This window comes from Microcebus murinus, chromosome 22 (assembly GCF_040939455.1).
Source record: "Microcebus murinus isolate Inina chromosome 22, M.murinus_Inina_mat1.0, whole genome shotgun sequence".
NCBI classification, from domain to species: Eukaryota; Metazoa; Chordata; class Mammalia; order Primates; family Cheirogaleidae; genus Microcebus; species Microcebus murinus.
The window spans coordinates 23,658,720-23,678,276 of NC_134125.1; the positions used below are offsets into that span (position 1 = coordinate 23,658,720).

The following is a 19,557-nucleotide window of genomic DNA, read 5'->3' on the forward strand; positions in this document are numbered from 1 at the left end:
ATCTCCCCAGACCCAAGAGAGTACTGGGGCCAGGCATTATTACACAAATCTGCCATCCTTTTCTTCTTCGTAGCCTCATAACTATACTCAGACCGGTTTTGAATGATACAACCCAACGGCTACATTCAGGAATTGAATTCTTACTTCCCATAGTCGCACATAGACACACACACACACACACAAACTGCAGTTCCAACAAATAAGCCCAAGGAGTGCCAAATACAAACTGTCAGAGGTCCTGCACTCCCAAAGGGCTGAGGCTCTCAACTCAGACAGGAATTTCAGAGGCTCGCTCCACGTAGAGAGAGAGGTTGTTCCGCTGTGCACTACCTTCAAACAGCACTCACCTGTTCAGACACAAATGCCAAAATCCAAGGGTCAGAGGTCCATTCTTCCCTGACAGTCGGGTGGCCTGGAGCTGTTGAGAGCAAAGCCAGCGGGAGAAACTAAAACCAGTCTCCGCAGACACTCAGCCAGCCTGTGACCAGGGAGGCTTCAAAGTCTCTCCCTGTCCCATATCCTCTAGCGGTGAAAAACAAAAAAAGCAGAAATAAAAAATACGAGAAAAAAATAATAAAGTCGCTCCCTGTTCCATGGCCCCCAAGCCATGAGCAACAGATCCTGGACAAGACCCCAAATTGCTGACGAACCCACAAGAGGGGGTTCAGTGTTGCTCATTGGGCAGAAAGCCAATAACAAAGACAACAAGGACTGTCCAGGAAGAAAGGATTTATTAGTGGGGATGCATCTACTGGGAGTGGGAGGCACGGACCATGAATCCACCTCCCCGACCAACAGGGCCGGGTTTTCTGGAGGTGAAATGAATAATGTATGAGGGGAGTGAGCCTCACTGCGTGTTTGGGTACCGTGCAGGGCACGCAAGCGCCGTGAGAAATCATGCTGATACACGTGTATTCCATGATCAAAAATGGTGGGTAAGTCATTCCCAGGGTGGGGACTTTAGTATTATAATGAGCGAGGGGTTAATACGGTCATTCTTTCGGCCTTGTGCACAGGCTCAGTGGGTATTTGGGCACGATCCATGGTGGACTGTCACTCGTCTTCTCCAGACAAACAGGTGACGTGAGACTTTGTAGTTCCTTGCGGCTGCATGGAGGTGCTGCCATTTCTGGGGGAAAAACCTCAGAATGTATCAGTGCAACGGAAAGGTACAAAGTTCTGGTCAGCAGATCACACTGAGAGCTCTCCACCTGTTTTCTGCCTACTGTGAGACTGCGGCTGCTAAGCCACCAGGGCTGAGATAAAAGTCACTGTCAAGGTCACTTAGAGCAGCCCGCCCCAGCCACACTGTGAACTCATTTGAAATATGAAGGAACTAGAAACACTATCGAGAAAACATTTTCTTGCTTATGGAGCTGGTTACAACATTGATAGAGAAATTCCTGTGTGAATTCACAGAGATTGAGAGATAACTCAGTACACAGCAATATATACATATGAAGAAAATACAGTTTGATAATCATATGCCAAGAGAAATATGATGTTTTATGCCTAATATCTGTTAATGCTGTCTTTTGTCTAATCCTGAACAAAGTCTACTTACTGGTTCTAGAAACATTTGATGACTCAGGAGTGGTAGGAATGTCTAAGGATGGTATTTCTAACCAAGAATGGGACCTCTGTGTGTTCCTAACATGTCAGATTTGTTCCTCTTCAATTTGAAATCCTCGCTATTGACTACATTTGGGGGTGCACCCCCCTCCTATAACTTGCTACAAGAAACAGAGAATAATGATTGTGGGTTTGGGATTCAGTTTCTAAACTAAAACACTTAATCTTCAATGACATTTTGTGTGTGTAAAGGCACACTGGTCTACACCGCAGCAGTCGGACCTCACAGTGTGGATTGTGCAGTCACTCTGAAAGGTGTATGATGCCCTGTCGCCATGGTTACGTGAATATATATATATATATATATATATATATATGGCCACCAGCTCTAGCTACCACTGTCCTGAAACATGGGCAACCTGTGTTCTTCTCGTGCTAAAGGTATGTTCCTATTGAATAGTTGAACGCTGTTCTCCTTCAAAGGGACTAGTTAGTATTTGTCAAAATATTTTATATAAAAAACACTATCGTCTGCATTTTTCCATGGGCAGTTACAAATGTATTTTGTGGTTTGTTTTATTCCTCCATTTATATATTTAATTCTTCTGCAAGCCTTTAAACTTCTCCACCATTTAAAAATGTGTTATTTTCTAGTACATCATACACCCATCAAACTTCCCCCAATTAGGTAACCATTGGGGAAAATATGGCAGAATCTATTTTAATGCTGTTTTTACCTAATTAAGAACCTATTAAAATTATTATTTCCAAAATTTGGAGGAAATCCAGAATGGTACAGATGATTTTTGAAGTTTTTCACACAAAAATGGATATTTTTAACATGTTTCCCTCTTCCTTTTCATGGAATCTGTATTTAGTTCAATAAATCTTGGGTATGTCGTTTCTATTCATATATTAATATATAAACATAATAAAAACATGTCCATCCATCAGTGTATGGAAAAAAGACACATTTATATTTATGCATTTATATTTGACATCATACAGAATCATAGAGATATCTATTATAGCTGATCACCCAACCTTCGTACCTCTCCAGGGGTAAATATGGTCAAGTAGAGTCATTTTCTCCTTGGTTACCTAGTGATTAGCCACTGTTTCAATAGGCAAAGGTCGATATAATGAATTAGTAGAGACTGTTAACCAACACTATGCAGATTTATTTACACTCAAAAACCAGTAGATCATACACATACTTATGGAGATAAATACAAGTTATACTAAGAGATACTTGTGTAAATTTAAATATAACACTGTACCTTTGAGAAACTATTTCTCTGTTAATGCTATTTTGATGTATTATGTGACCTAGTTCTTCTGACCCACCATCCAGAGCTCTTTCTAAGAGCTAAGCTATGGTTGGTTTCACGACTTGGAAGCCTTCTAAGGGTAGAGGCATTTATATTTGTTGACAATAAATAAGACATGAATTTTTTCATGATTTGAGCATATCAAACTTGTTAATAGATACGCTGTTCCACCCAGCCCACGGGCGTTCATCTCATTGCTCATCTCATCAGTCGACCATGAGTCAGACAACTGGACCATTCTGGAAGACAATGGTGTCCTTTTCTGTGGAGTGCTCACTGCGTGTGCACTCAGGCAGACACAGACAGCAATGTTAGAAACCTTACCTGATTCTTGAAAAGTGGGTCTGGATTGGAATGAAGTAGGTGTTTTTAGGCCGAGCAGGTGTCTGTCATAGGAAGAACAATGGCTTGGGAATTCAGAATCTTGGGCTTGAATGAGCCTCTGAGCCTTGTTAAGCTTTGAAATATAAAGCAGGACATTCCACTGATAATTAAGCGTCACGGGCATTTTTACTGCACACTTTACATGCATGGAATTATTCCACAGTCACCACAGACATAGGGCATGGCTTATTTATTTACGACCCATCCCCTTTGGGTCAAGAAAAACAGACACAGATGGATGTGCCCAAGCTCATGGGCTCCTAGGTAGAAGAGCCAATGTGGAAACCCAAGCCTGTAGCCCCAGTGCTGAGGCTCTGAGCTTCACACCTGCGCTCATCAGTCAGCTGTGGCATTATGAGACACTGTACAAAGGGATTCCAACATCTGAATACATGTCTGGGATTCCCTGAGTCTATAGAGTTCCTACACACGCTCCATAGCATAAGTTAGTGGCAGTGGTCACATGCCCCAGGGCAGGCGTTAGTGCATGAACAGAACAGAATTTGCCGCAGTCATTATGTGAAAAGCTCATAGAAATCCCATATGCGTTTGGACAGATGACAGATTCTGAGAGCTGGGAGATACTACTTGGGACAAATTCTTCCAGTACTGCGACACTGCTCAGCACCTGTCCCAAATACCAGATGTTCTCTAATGCCTGTAAAGCATCATTCGCCTTAAAGGGTGAAAAATAGACCTCCCTCCTCCAGTACTCTGGAGCCATCCGAGCACCCGCTCCGTGTTCAGCCGCTACTGAGGATCACGCTTGTTCTTCCTGCCACTTAGTAAACACAGAGAACTACTGAAGTACCCATCCTCTTTCTCATGATTTACCTCTACTCAGTTTTAACCTCATAATGCAGTATTAATAAGTAATCCCTATTACAATTTGAATATGACAATGCAGAGAACTGAGGGCAGAGGGATCACATGAGGTTCTCAGGTCCACGTGGTTCAAAGTGGGGTTTGGACCCAACCCTCACTCTGCCCCAGCACCCCTGCTCCCAGTCTCCTTGCTCTGCCGCCCTTCTGTACCAACTCATCTACATGGAGGCAGGGCCCCCACAGTCCTCCCGACAGGTGTGATAAGTGCTCCCTGAACTCCTTGATCTCCCTGAAACCCAACTCTGATTCAGATGGCTCTGCTCAAAAGCCAGTAAACGATGGGATCAAAACTTTATGCTTAGATGACTTCTCACTAATTTCTCTTTGGTCCTCTGTCAGCAACTTGCCTATGGCTCCATCCATTGTGAATGCATTAACCATGTTCTTCTCTTATAGTGACCCCACTGCGCCCAAGGCGTATCAAAGTGAAGCCCTGCCTGGACATCAATGATGGTAATGGGATGATTAAGGTTATTCAAGTATAAAAGTTGTGTATGGCTTGGTGTCCCATGTGTAACAGAAACCTAGGAAGAGGTTAAACCATATTTTTTAATATATCAAAATTTTAATTTACTTAGTCAATAAGTCCTGCTGCAGCCACAGAATTAGATATGCATTTTAAAAGTCAAGATTTGTTCACTTTTCATGGTAGATAATATTTTAAGCTAATGTCTAGACATTACCTGATTATTGAACATTAGCATAAAAAGATCTCCTGGGCCAGGCATGATGGCTCATGCCTGTAATCCTAGCACTCTGAAAGGCCAAGGCAGGAGGATTGCTTGAGGCTAGGAGTTGGGGACAAGCCTGAGCAAGAGTAAGACCTTGTCACTACAAAAAGATAGAAAAATTAGCCAGGTGTGGTGGTGTGTTCCTGTAGTTCCAGCTACTCAGGAGGCTGAGGCAGGAGGATCGCTTGAGCCCAGGAGTTTGAGGTTGCTGTGAGCTAGGCTGATGCCACTGCACTCTAGCACTCTAGCCCGGGTGACAGAATAAGATGCTGTCTCAAAGAAAAAAAAAATCCCTTAAAAATGGTGCTAGATTATTATTTTTAATTGATATATATTCTTATCTAGAAGAGTTTGGGCTTAATATAAAAATGGAGCATATTATCAACAGTTTCCTTATCATTCTGTCTTCTCTCCCCCACCTCATAATTCCAACAATTATTAACATCTTACATTACTGGGGTACATTTGCTAAAATTAATTAACTAATACTGATACATTATTATCTAAATTTAATCATTTACATTAAAGTTCACTCTTTCTGTTATACATTTCTTTAAGTTTTGAAATATTCAATGTTATGTTTACCACTGTACTCTCATACAATATAATTTTACACCCCGATAATTCCCTATTCTTCACTTATAAATCTCTGTTCTCTTTCTCCAGAAACCTTGGCAACTATTAATATTTTTACTGTCTATAGTTTTGCCTTTTCCAGAATGTCATATAGTTCAACTCATATAATAGGCAGTTTTTCAGACTCACGTGTCACTAACAATATATATTTAAAGTTCCTTCATGTCTTTTATAATGGTTTGATAACTAAGTCCCTTAAATTACAGAATAATATTATATTGTATGGATGAGCCAAAGATCATCTTCCCAATGACATCCTGAGGGATGTCTTTGTGCTTCCAGTTTGGATGATTATTTTTTTTTTAATTTCAGAATTTTACAGGGCTGCAAATGTTTTGGTTACATGAATTACTTTTGTACAGTTTGAGTCAAAGTTATAAATATGTAACCTCACCCAGAGAGTGTGCACTGTACCCACCAGGTCTGAATTTACCCATGCCCCCTCTCCCTTGCCACCTGCTTGATTTGTATTGAATTTTACTACCATATGTATACATAAGTGTTGATCATTTAGCTCTGATTTGATAGCAAGTACATGTGGTGTTTGTCTTTGCATTCTTGCAATACTTCACTTAGGAAGATGGTCTTCAGTTCCATCCAGGTTGTTACAAAAGATATTAGTTCACCATTTTTTATGACTGAGTAATACTCCATAGTATACATATACCACATTGTATTAAATCTACTCATGTATTGATGGGCACTTGGGTTGTTTCCACATCTTTGTGACTGTGAATTGTGCTTCTATAAGCATTCAAGTGCAGGTGTCTTTTTTATAAAATGTCTTTCTTTCCTTTGGGTAAATAGTCATTAGTGGGATTGCTGGATCAAATTGTAGGTCTATTTTCAGTTCTTTGAGGTCTCTTCATACTACTCTCTATAGAGCTTGAACTAGTTTGCAGTTCCACCAACAGTGTGTAAGTGCTCCTTTCTGCATCCATGCCAGCCTCTGCTGTTTTGGGCTTTTTGATAAAAGCCATTCTCATTGGAGTTAGGTGATATGCCCTTGTGTTGTTTTTTATTATTTATTTATTTTTATTTTTTGAGACAGAGTCTCACTTTGTTGCTTAGGCTAAAGTGAGTGCCGTGGCGTCAGCCTAGCTCACAGCAACCTCAATCTCCTGGGCTCAAGAGATCCCTACTGCCTCAGCCTCCTGAGTAGCTGGGACTACAGGCATGTGCCACCATGCCCGGCTCATTTTTTGTATATATATTTTTAGATGGTCAATTAGTTTCTTTCTATTTTTAGTAGAGGCGGTGTCTCGCTCAGGCTGTGTCCTTGTGGTTTTGATTTGCATTTCTCTGACGATTAGAGACATTGAGCATTTTTTCATATGTTTATTGGTCATTGTCTATCTTTTGAAAAGCTTCTGTTCATGTCTTTTTCCCACTTTTTAATGGGATGTTTGATTTTTTTTGCCGATTTGCTTGAGTTTTTGTATATTCTGATTATTAGCCCTTTATCAGGTATACAGCATACAAATATTTTGTCCAGTTTGGGTGATTATTATGCTGCCACAAACATTCCTTTGGAAGTTCTTTTGTGTGGACCTAAGTTTTCATCTCCATTGGTTAAATACCTAAGAGCGTAATTTTGAGGTCATATGACAAAAATATGTCACGATCCATAAGGATCTGATAGACTTCATAAGTGACACCATCTAGATCTGGTGCTTTCTTTTCTGGAATGTTCTTAATGTTGACTCAACTTCCGTAGTAGACATAATTTTATTAAGATTATATGTCTAGTGTGAGTACGGGAAGATTATATCTTTCAAAGAAATGATTCGGTTCACCAAGGTTTATCAACATGTGGGCATAGAATCATTCATGATAATCCTTTCTTATCCTTTCAATGCCCATAGGGTCAGTAGATTTGGCCTCTTTTTCATTTCTGATATTAATAATTTTCATTTTCTTTTTGTGGTTAGCCTGCATACAGGTTTATCAATGTTATTGATCATAAAGAGCCAGCTTTTGGTTTCATCAAGTTTCTGATGATTTCTGTGTTTTGATTTCATTGCCTCCTATGATATTTCTTTTGTTTGCTTTATATTGCTTTGCTATAGTTTCTACAGTTTCCTAACTGAAACCTTAGATTATTGATTCTAGGTCTTATTATTGGTATTATTACATTTAAAGCTATAAATTTCACTATAAGCACCGCTTATGTTGCATTTCACAAATTTCATCATCTCCTTTACATTTAATGTACTCCAAGATATTGTCAAATATCCGTTGAGATTTTTTTCTGTAACCCATGAGTTAATTCAAAGTACATTGTTAATTTTGGAATATATGGATATTTTCTGGCTGCATTTGTGTCGTTGATTCTTTGTTTAATCCCACAGTGGTCTGAACACATTTGCATGATTTTTATTCCTTTAATATTAGCTGAGGAGTACTGTTTATTGGCTAAGGATGGTCTCTCTGTGATTGACCCATATGACCTTGAGAAGCACGTGTGCTCTGCTGTTTTAAATGAAGTATTCCATGAGTGTGAGTTAGTTCCTGTTAATTGGTGGTGCTCTCCCATTCACCTATGTTCTTCCTGCCAGCAGAGTCTGTCAACTCATTACTAGGACTTACAATTCAGACTCTATAACTGATTCTCTCTTATAATTCTTACCACTTATTTGATGTTCCCTATTTCAGAAGATAATCTCCTACTATCTCTGGGTTTTTAGACATAGTTTCTCATATTATTTAAACTATATATATATATTTATATATACATGATTACTGATTTAAACCTTTGTTCGCAAAGTCCAAGGTCTTGCTTTCCCAGGGATAACTTCTTTACATTGCTCTTCTTCCTAATTCTGGTCCTGTGATGATTGTTCCTGAGACCAGTCCCAAGTTAGGCAATGTCTAGGAGGACTCACAGCACTCACCAAATGGTCTTAAACTTGTCCATGATTTATTACAATAAAAGAATATAAAGTAAAATCAACAGAGAGAAACTGTGCATGGGGTGAGGTCCAGAGAAAATCTATTGAAAGGCCCCAAGGCTGCTCTCCCAGGAGGTGACTGCTAAGTTCTCCAGCAGGGAGTGTGAGAGCATGTGAGGTGTGATCTACCAGGGAGTCTGATTATAGACTCAGAGTTTCCAGATTGATTAGATATTTGTCATGTAGGTGCCCCCTACCTCGTATGTACCAAAGTCCCTCATTCTTGGACAACAGATGTTCTGCGTGAGCCGTGCTATGTGCACAAACCGTTTAGGCACATGTTATGCCATTCTTACTAATGCAGGTAGTGGTGGGAACCCTCCAGATACCCATTCTCAGGTGTCAGGCATGGGCCAAACTTGGATTCACTCCTTTTGAAAGACAGGACTTTAAAATTTGCTTTATTAACCCTTCCTGCATGGGCCCATACTTTGTTTTTGTCTACGTGTGCCTGGTATTATTTTCTGATTAACTGGATATATTAAATTAAATGTGATAACTAGAAATCAGAATCTCTGCATATACCAGCATTTATTGTTGTAGCTATATATTTTAGTTGTTTTTATTTGATTCTTTGTGACTCTTCTGAAATCTAGACCTAGGAATGATCAAATCCTGAAAGCTTTAGAAATAATTACATACTTTAGAAATAATGACAAATAACAAAGGGAAGGAACACTTGGTTATCATTTCATCACATTTGTTACAATTCATTGTATTGCACAGTTAAAATGCACCAGCTTTCTTTCACCCAGTGTCTCCTCTCTTGAAATAATCTCACACTGACTGGCCAGTACCAGCAAAGGTATCCTCCCCACTCTGTTACTGCACATGACACGCCTCCCATAATTGCATAGAATACATTAGTCAGTCATACCATGGACTGTTTTGCCTAGAGAGAATCCAATGCACTTGTTAATGTTTGCTTTTATTCAAAGGCAAATCCTATTTTGAAAAACACAATAACTGCAGAGGCACACATGTGAATCCACGTAGGTGAATACAGGAAAGTTTCAAGAAGACTTGGCATCAGTCTCAGCTGGAGGCCTGTATAATTAAGATAAACAAAGCACACAAGCTAATACTGTTTCGGGAGGTTTAGATACCATTTAGCTGGGTTTCAAAGCCAACAGTATGAGTGATGGGACCCTCTCATCAACTGATAGCATGCAGTTTAGTACCATTTGATTCTAGTTTGTGTTGCCTTCCGTTTCCATTAGCAATTGCCAAGGACTCAGTTTCTCATTGCTTTTCTGCTCTTCTTTCTTGCCTGTCTTCCCATGAGGGAGGATGGTCCAGCAGCAGCTCCATCTGTGTTGCTTTTCTTTTCTTTTCTTTTCTTTTGTTTGCAACAGAGTCTCACTCTTTTGCCTTGCTACAGTGCCATGGCATTAGCCTAGCTCACAGCAACCTCAGACTCCTGGGCTCAAGTGATTCTCCTTCCTGAGCCTCCTGAATAGCTGAGACTACAGGCAAACACCACCACACCAGCTAATGTTTTTCATTTATAATGGAGACAGGGTCTCACTCCTGCTCATGCTGGTCTTGAACTCCTGAGCTCAAGTGACCTCTTGCCTCGGCCTCCCAGAGTGCTAGGATCACAGGCGTGAGCCACCTCACCTGGCCCATCAGTGCTTTTGACCCAAACACACCCACACACACTGTCCCACTGTCTACATGACACAGAGCTCCAGACAAAGTCATGAGCAACAGCCCCGATGGCGGACAGTATTCTGTGTCCTCCTCGCCTCACAGAAGGACCTGGTGCAGAAGCAGTCCAGTGCAAGGGCACGTGAAAGGAGGCCGTGGACTGTGAGGGTGAGGTTGCCTTATTTTGCTTAAACTAGAAATGTTGCTTTCTTGGTTTCTCTCTTTTTCTATGGATTTAAAATATGAAAATATGATAATACACATTATAGATATTAACCACTCTTTTCTGGGATGGTGCACAGGAGATCATTAGCAACTCATGTCTGATGCCAAAGGACATTGACACACGGCAGAACTAGGTAGTAAACTGTATCCCAAGGGTCTTCTTCCTGGTAGTCAGAGTCTGCTCCTTGCATGAAGTATTTTGTACTTCCCAACCTAAGTGGACAGGAGAGACCTTTCCTCTAGGAAAATCTCATGTCTCTCTGTGGTGGCCCTGCCCTTGCTGTGGACACCTTTGACTTGACTACAGCGTCTCCTCTAGTTTTCAATACCCATGGAGGGAAACAGTGCCACGTGCAAACCATCCACACAACACGACGTCATCTGCATAATGTTGTTTTCTGTATTGCAGTGGTACAGGTAGCCTCAGTAGCATGTGATGACAGTAAGTATTCGCAATTACTTGATGAAGAAAAGATCTAGATGCTAAGAGAGGTGTGGCATTTTTGCTGGCTTCAATTTCAAGAGCCACCCTGATGCCAGGTTTCACATGGGAATAAGGACAGTAGAAGTTTTTGTTTTTGTGTTTTTTTAGTAATTCTCTAGGGAAAAGGCCATAGCCATGTTTCTACGTTACATGTAAGCAACTATGGTCTCTGTAGGTTGGCAGGGGGTGTGTGCTTGAGGAACGGTGGTGTCTTGTGTGATGCTAAGTAGGGTGATGGGCATTTGTGTCTTCTCAGCAGCTACTTCCTATTTACAGAGCATGATCGCCAGGGTCACTTTTGTAAAATAAAATCCGTTACCATCACATACTTCATATGCATTACCTCATTCAGACCTCACCAGAGCCATATCTGGGGTTTGGTTTATTATCTCCACTGATCAGTTGAAGAAACTGAAGTGCAAAACTGAGTGACCCAAGCCCTGCAATTCTTCCTGAGTGCGTGAATCCAGGTGTGGCTGTGTGCTGACACCCTCAACTACTGACATGCGCCTAACCCTCCATAATGGGGATAGGACACGAGAGAGTGAGTTCAGCATTACCACGTATGAGCTGAAGCCCTGAGCAGAAGAGATCCCAGACATTGCCCATCCTTATAAGACAGATTCAGTAGTTAAATGAATCAGCGTAGTTATAGGTACATTTTGCCACAGACTGGCACAGTCATTACTATGAAAAGCACAAAGAGACCCAGATGCTTCCAGTCAGGGTCTAAGAAATGTGTGGGACCACATAGGCCAGCATGGCCCACTTCTGTCAGATTTGAGTTCATTCTGCCCAGCAGCTGCCCAAAGCATACAACAATCAGGGATATATTTTAGTATATTCTGTATTATTATCTTCACAAGCACTAAATGCTCCAATCCTGCCAGCTATAAACGGCAAGGACAGTGACAATTAAGAACTGGATGCACCACGTGGTTCTTAGCCTGCTTTCCCTGATTACACACCATCAGCACCGCCAGTTCACTGGCATGGAGCGGTTCATGACATCCACCTGTGGCCTGTTGTTTACTCTCTGCCACCTCTGTCTTCCTACTGATTCTAAGAGGAATTTTTGAGATTTCTCTTCTTTACTTGATAGGTCTCCCTAAAGACTTGTGTTGTACACTTTCTCAGTGAAACAACTGTGGGCTATCTTCTCCCTTCTCCTTGTTTTCTCTTTCGTCAGTTTCTCTTCCCGTCTGTGTTAGGGCGGGGACCTCCTGAGGACCTCGCACTGCAGGTTGGAGAAAGAATTCTCACACCGGGATTAGGATACAGAGAAGTAAAAGTTTAGGCATTTGTCCAGGAAAGGAAGAAAGGGGGAGAGAGAGAAAGGCAGGGCGGGGCCAGGGCACAGGGAGGAAGGAGAGAAAGTGCCAGGCAGCTGGGGGAAAGCTGCTTGAAGTTTTAAAGGGACAAATGGCTTTTTTCCGCTGGGCTTCAAGACTGATAACAGAAGCAGCTGGGGGATGGCAGGGGGTGCTTTTGCTCTTTTCTCTGTGACACCAGCTCACTGAGTCCTTGGAATCTGGCTTTCTGGCAGGAACTGAGGCAGAGAGCTGCAGCAGGGCACTCACAGCCCTACAGACGGTGCCGGGTGTTCGAGGCTGAGAAATGGAAACTCTTGGAGCCAGCGAGTTAGGCCACAAGGGGTTTTTTTGTTTGTTCGTTTGTTTGACCATTTCAGTTATTTTTATTAGGGCATGTGTGTGTCTATTCTGTAACTTATTTCACTTGCAAGCATGAATAGTGAGGTCTCTATCTCTCTCTCTCTCTCTCTCTCTCTCTCTCTCTCTGTCTGTCTGTCTGTCTCTCTCTCTCTCTCTCTCTCTCTCTCTCTCTCTCTCCACAGGCCGATCCCTGGGTCTGGTCACAATATGCCACCACAGTTGGGGCAAATCACCTTCCTTTTGGGCAGGGGGCAAAGCTTCAGGCAGAGGACCACCAGGTGGGGTTTCCTCCTGCAGCTGCTTCACCTCTCTCGCCCAGCTTTCCCTCCGCAGTTTCTTCCACTGCTCTCTCTTGGCAAAGTAATCAGGATACATTGCCTTCTCAGAAGGATGCCAGTGATCTAAGCACCACTCTGGAAGCTTGTAGCACTCGTATCTCTTATAGGAGGTACCTCCAGGAGAGTCAGGGAAGATATATGGCTGCGGGTGCTGACGGAACCAGAATTCTTCCTCCGCCTCCCTCAGCAGCTGGATTGCCTTCCTCATATCCTTTTCATTCTTATGTTCTTCAAACCTGGCTCTCATCAAACAAGTAAAGTACCAGTATTTGTCCCTGTGTATGCACCAAGACTCGAGGTGGCATAGCGCCCACTTATAAAACCTCCACACCTGCTGATGGGTCAGGTAGGCCACCGGCGCCGAGAACGCCATGATAGCCGCTGCCCTTCAGTGGCCGCAGGGGATCCCACAGGTGTTTTAATTGAGCTAAACAAAGGGCAGCTGTGCTGTCAGTTCTTTCTTCAAAGGGATAATTATATGTCTTGAGTTTATTCCTCTTTCTGTTTGATAATTTATTTTCCTCTGCTATCTAGGTGATGGGGAAGGCCACCTTTTAATCTGCATATCCTTCCATTACACTATTTGGATTTATTCTGATGTTATTTTTTCTAATTTAAGTTGGATATTCATTCATTTCCAGCCTTTCTGCTTTTCTAATGTAAATTACTATACATTGTTCTCACGTCACGCTCTTGGCTGCATCTTCACAGTTATAAATGTTGCACAGTTTTCATCATTAGTAAGTATTGCCTAATTTTTTTATGATTTTGAGACATTTGAGATTCCAAATATGCTTTATCTTTGCTCCTGATATAACAAATGGCCTTGTGCCTGAGCTTTGTGATAATTTTTGCCCATCTACATTTGGGACAGACTTTGAGATGTTTCATTGTGGGTCAAAGGGTTTACACCTATGCAGTTTTGCTTAATACTCCCCAATTTCTCTCCATGTGTGTTGAATCATACTTTCTTAGCAAGTGTGTACACAACCATGCGGTTAGATGTGAAAATTTTGACATTTAGTCACTGAAGGTGGTATCTCAGCATAGTTTTATTTAGAAGTTTTCTCTTTTGAATGAGATTAAGAGTTATTTGTCTTTTTTTTCTTTGAACTGTTGGTTTGTGTTTCTAACATGCTTCCATGGGATCGGTGGCAGTCTTTTCTTCCCTATTTTTAGAGACATAAGTGTATTAAAATCTTTGTGATATGCTATGCAGACTTTTTTCCTATTCACCATTTATCTTTTGGGTTTGTTTTTGGAACTTTATGTCATATACAAGTTTTCTAATTTGATATAACAAACTTTAAATGTATGTTCCCTGGTGTTCTTCTATCTAACACTTTCACCAGCTTATGATCACTCTCTACAGCAATCTCTGCTCATTAATGACAGCTAGGGTCAGTTGAACTAAGTTCTATTCCCTTGTGTTTGATAATCTGTTTCTCTGGGTTTGTTTCAGGTGATCAGCCTGTCACCATCCAGTCCTGCCCAGAGACTACAAACCCCCAGACCTGCTGGGAAAGACGTCCCATCTGCCTCCACTGCCCTAGGATCTGCTCGTGTGGCATCAGTATTGGCATGACTGAACCAGGTCCAATCAACCCACCCAGGAGCCATCCAGGCATCTCATGGGCCGGCAGTAGAAAGCCAGGGTGCCCACCCACCTGCTGGGCCAGGAAGCAGGTCACACCTAGGCTGGAGCCCAGCATCCCCAGCCACCCCAAGCTGCCAGGTAGGAAAGTGCATTTTAGACATGGTTTCCTACATTATTTGAAAATAGATAGATAGATAGATACATACATACATACATACATAGACAGATAGATACTGACTTAAAACCTTTGTTTGCAAAGTCCAAGGTCTTGGTTTCCCATGGATAATTTCTTTTCATTGCTCTTCTTCCTGATTATGGTCCTGGGTTGATTGTTCCTGAGAGCGGTACCAGGCTTGGTGATCTCAAAGAAGACTCACAGGACTCACCTAATAGTCTTTAATTTGTCCATGATTTACTACAATAAAAGCATACGAAGTAAAATCAACAGAGAGAAACTGTGCATGGGGTGAGGTCTACGGAAAACCTACTGAAAGACCCCAAGGCTGCTCTCCCAGGAGATGACTCTTAAGTTCTCCAGCAGGGAGTGTGAGAGCATGTGAGGTGTGGTCTACCAGGGAGTCTGATTACAGACTCACTGTTTCCAGATTGATAGCATGTACCAAAGTCCCTCATCCTCGGACAACAGATGTTCTGAGTGAGCCATGCTGTCTGCACAAACCATTTAGGCATAGGGTATGCCAGTCTTGTTAATGCTGGTAATGGTGAAAACCCTCCAGATACCCATTCTCAGATGGCAAGCATGGGCCAAACTTGGAATCACTCCTTTTGAAGGACAGCACTTTAAAATTTGCTTTACTAAACCTTCCTGCATTGTCCTATAATTTGTTTTCTCCTATGCATGCCTTGCTTTATTTTGTGATTAACTGGATATATTAAATAATGTGATGACTAGGAATCAGAATCTCTACATACAGCAGGGTTTATTGTTGTTGCTATATATTTTAGTTGTTTTATTTGCTTCTTAGTGACTCTTCTGAAATTAAGACCCAGGAATTATCAAATCCTGAAAGCTACATACTTTAGAAGTAATGAAAAATAACAAAGGGAAGGATGGCTTTGTTATTATTTTATCACATTTTTTTGCAATTCATTATATTACAGAGTTAAAATGCACCAGCTTTCACCCCTTATCTCCTCTCTTGACATAGTCTCAAATTGACCAGCCTGTACAAGGAAAGATATCCTCCTCACTCTGTTAATACACAGGACATATCTCCCATAATTGGATAACGCAGATTAGTCAGTAAATACCATAGACTGTTTTGCCTAGAAAGAACCCAATTCATTTGTTAAACGTTGCTTTTATTCAAGTGCAAAATCCTATTTTAAAAAAATCAATAGGCCTGGCATGGTGGTTCAGGCCTGTAATCCTAGCACTCTGACAGGCCAAGGCAGGCAGATCTTTTGAGCTCAAGACTTTGAGACCACCCAGTGCAAGAGGGAGACCCCATCTCTACGAAAAATAGAAAAAAATAGCCAGCATGGTTGCACATGCCTGTAGTCGCAGCTACTCAGAGGGCTGAGGCAGAAGGATTGTTTGAGTCCAGGAGTTTGAGGTTGCTGTTGACCTAGGCTGACACTACTGTACTCTAGCCTGGGCAACAGAGTGAGACTCTGTTTCAAAAAAATGAAAATAAAAACAAAAATAAAAAAGATAAAAAAACACAACAGCTGCAGAGACACAGAGTGAATCCACATAGGTCAAAACAGTTGGGAAAGTTTCAAGAAGACTTGGCATCAGTCTCAGCTGGAGGCCTGTATACTTAAGATACACAAAGCACACAAGCTAATACTGTTTCGGGAGGTTTAGATACCATTTAGCTGGGTTTCAAAGCCAACAGTATGAGTGATGGGACCCTCTCATCAACTGATAGCATGCAGTTTAGTACCATTTGAGACTAGTTTGTGTTGCCTTCGGTTTCCATTAGCAATTGCCAAGGACTCATTTTCTCGTTGTTTTTGTGTTCTTCTTTCCTGCCTGTCTTCCCATGAGGGAGGATGGTCCAGCAGCAGCTCCATCTGTGTTGCTTTTCTTTTCTTTTGTTTGCAACAGAGTCTCACTCTGTTGCCCAAGCTACAGTGCCATGGCATCAGCCTAGCTCACAGCAACCTCAGACTCCTGGGCTCAAGTGATCCTCCTTCCTGAGCCTCCTGAATAGCTGAGACTACAGGCAAACACCACCACACCAGCTAATGTTTTTCATTTTTAATAGAGACAGGGTCTCACCTCTGCTCATGCTGGTCTTGAACTCATGAGCTCAAGTGATCCTCTTGCCTCGGCCCCCCAGAGTGCAAGGATCACGGGCAGAGCCACCTCAACCGGACTGTGCTTTTGACCCAAAACACTGTCCCACTTTCTACATGACGCAGGAGAAAGTCATGAGCAACAGCACCGATGGTGGACAGTATTCTGTGTCCTCCTCGCCTCACAGAACGACCTGGTGCAGAAGCAGTCCAGTGCAAGGGCATATGAAAGGAGGCCATGGACTGTGAGGGTTAAGTTGTTTGGTTTCACTCAAACTAGAAATGTTGCTTTCTTAGTTTCTCTCTTTATCAATGCATTTCAGATATGAAAACATGACAATGCACATTATAGATATTAAGTACTCTTTTCTGGGGTGGTGGACTAGAGACCATTAGCAACTGATGTCTGATCCCAAAGTAAATTGACACACAGCACTAGATTGTAAGCTGTATCCAAGCGTCTTTTTCCTTGGAAGCAATGTCTTCTCCTTGCATGAAGTATTTTGTACTTCCCAACCTAAGTGCACAGGAGAGACCCTTCCTCCAGGAAAAGCTCATGTCTTTCCAGTGGTGGCCCTGCCCTTGCTGTGGACGCCTTTGACTTGACTACAGCATCTCCTCTAGTTTTCAATACCCATGGAGGGAAACAGTGGATGTGCAAACCTTCCACACAACACGACGTCATCCGCTAATGTTGTCTTCTGCATTGCAGTGGCACAGGTGCCCTCCGCAGCCTGTGATGACAGTAAGTATTCCAGAATATCTTGATGAAGAAAAACATCTAGATGCTACGAAAGGTGTTGCATTTTTGCTGGATTCAATGTAAAGAACCACCCTGATTTCATATTTCTCATGGCAATAAGAACAGTAGGGTTTTTGGGTTTTGTTTTGTTTTTTTTAATTCTCTAGGGAAAAAACTATAGCCAAGTTTCTACATTTCATGTAAGTGACTGTGCTCTCTGTAGGTTGCCAGGGTGTGTGCTTGAGGAATGGGGCTGTCTTGTGTGATGCTACATAGGGTGATGGGCATTTGTGTTTGCTCAGAGGCTACTTCTACTTACACAGCACGATCACCAAGGTTACCTTTGTAAAATGAAATCCTTTGCCTTCACACACTTCATATGCATTAACTCATTCAGCCTTCACAAGAGTCGTTGCTGGGGTTTAGTTTATTATCCTCCATGATCAGTTGGAGAAACTGAAGTGCAAAAGTGAATGACCCAAGCTTTGGAGTTCCTGAGTGGATAAAGCAAGGTGTGTGGCTGCATGCTGACGCCCTCAACTGCTGACATGCACCTAACCCTCCATAATGGGGATAAGGACACGACACAGTGAGTGCAGCATTCCAATGAATGAGCTGAAGCCCAGAGCCAAAGACATCCTGGACACTGCCCATTCTTATAAGACAGATTCAGTAGTTACATAAATCAGGGTAGTTATAGGTACATTTTGCCACAGACTGGCACAGTCATTACTATGGAAAGCACAAAGAGACCCAGATGCTTCCAGTCAGGGTCTAAGAAGTTGTGGGACCACATTGGACAGCATGGCCCACTTCTGTCAGTGTTGAGTTCATTCTGCCCAGCAGCTGCCCAAAGCATACAACAATCAGGGATATATTTTAGTATATTCTGTATTATTATCTTCACAAGCACTAAATGCTCCAATCCTGCCAGCTATAAACGGCAAGGACAGTGACAATTAAGAACTGGATGCACCACGTGGTTCTTAGCCTGCTTTCCCTGATTACACACCATCAGCACCGCCAGTTCACTGGCATGGAGCGGTTCATGACATCCACCTGTGGCCTGTTGTTTACTCTCTGCCACCTCTGTCTTCCTACTGATTCTAAGAGGAATTTTTGAGATTTCTCTTGTTTACTTGATAAGTCTCCCTAAAGACTTGTGTTGTACACTTTCTCAGTGAAACAACTGTGGGCTATCTTCTCCCTTCTCCTTGTTTTCTCTTTCGTCAGTTTCTCTTCCCGTCTGTGTTAGGGCGGGGACCTCCTGAGGACCTCCAGCCCTACAGTCGGTGCTGAGCTCTTCTAAGCTGAGAAAAAGAAACTCTTGGAGCCAACGAGTTAGACCACAAGTTTTAATTGAGCTAAACAAAGGACAGCTGTGCTGTCACTTCTTTCTTCACAGGGACAATTATGTGCCTTGAGTTTCTCTTTCTGTTTGACAGTTTATTGTCCTCTGTTAGCTAGGTGTTGAGGAAGGTCACCTTTTAATCTACATATCCTTCCATTACACTATATGGATTTATTCTAATGTTATTTTTTCCAACTTAAGTTGGATATCCATTCATTTCCAGCCTTTTTGTTTTTCTTTATTACTATGCATTGTTATCACATCATGCTCTTGCTACATTTCACAATTATAAATGTTGCACAATTTTCATTATTCCTGCATATTGCCTGATTTTCATTGTGATTTATAGATGTTTGAGATTAGAAGTATGCTTTAACTTTTCTGCCAATACAACAAATGGCGTTGTGCCTGAGCCTTGTGATATTTTTTTGCCAGTCCACCTTTGTGACAGTTTTTGAGATGTTAGGTTGTGGGTCAAATGGTTTACACCTATGCAGTGTTGCTGAATACTGCCCAGTTTCTCTCCATGTGTGTTGAATCATACTTTCTTAACAAGTGTGTGCACAACCACACGGTTAGATATGAGACTTTTTTGTTTATATTTGAGACAGAGTCTCACTCTGTTGTCCAGACTAAAGTGCTGTGGCATCAGTCTAGCTCACAGCAACCTCAAACTCCTGGGCTTAAGCAATCCTTCTGCCTCAGCCCCTTGAGTAGCTGGGACTACAGTCATGCGTCACAA

At 42.0% G+C, this 19,557-nt stretch overlaps 1 long non-coding RNA gene and 1 pseudogene across 1 annotated transcript; one reads left to right on the forward strand and one right to left on the reverse strand.

The window, feature by feature from the left end:
* The first annotated feature begins 1,944 nt into the window (after positions 1-1,944).
* On the forward strand, positions 1,945-15,695 carry LOC142863527 (uncharacterized). The gene is made up of 3 exons (XR_012914303.1): positions 1,945-2,013; positions 4,569-4,625; positions 14,323-15,695. It is a non-coding gene; the product is annotated as an uncharacterized LOC142863527 (long non-coding RNA).
* LOC105862787 (NADH dehydrogenase [ubiquinone] 1 beta subcomplex subunit 9 pseudogene) lies at positions 12,583-13,233 on the reverse strand (annotated as a pseudogene).
* Positions 15,696-19,557: the final 3,862 nt, after the last annotated feature.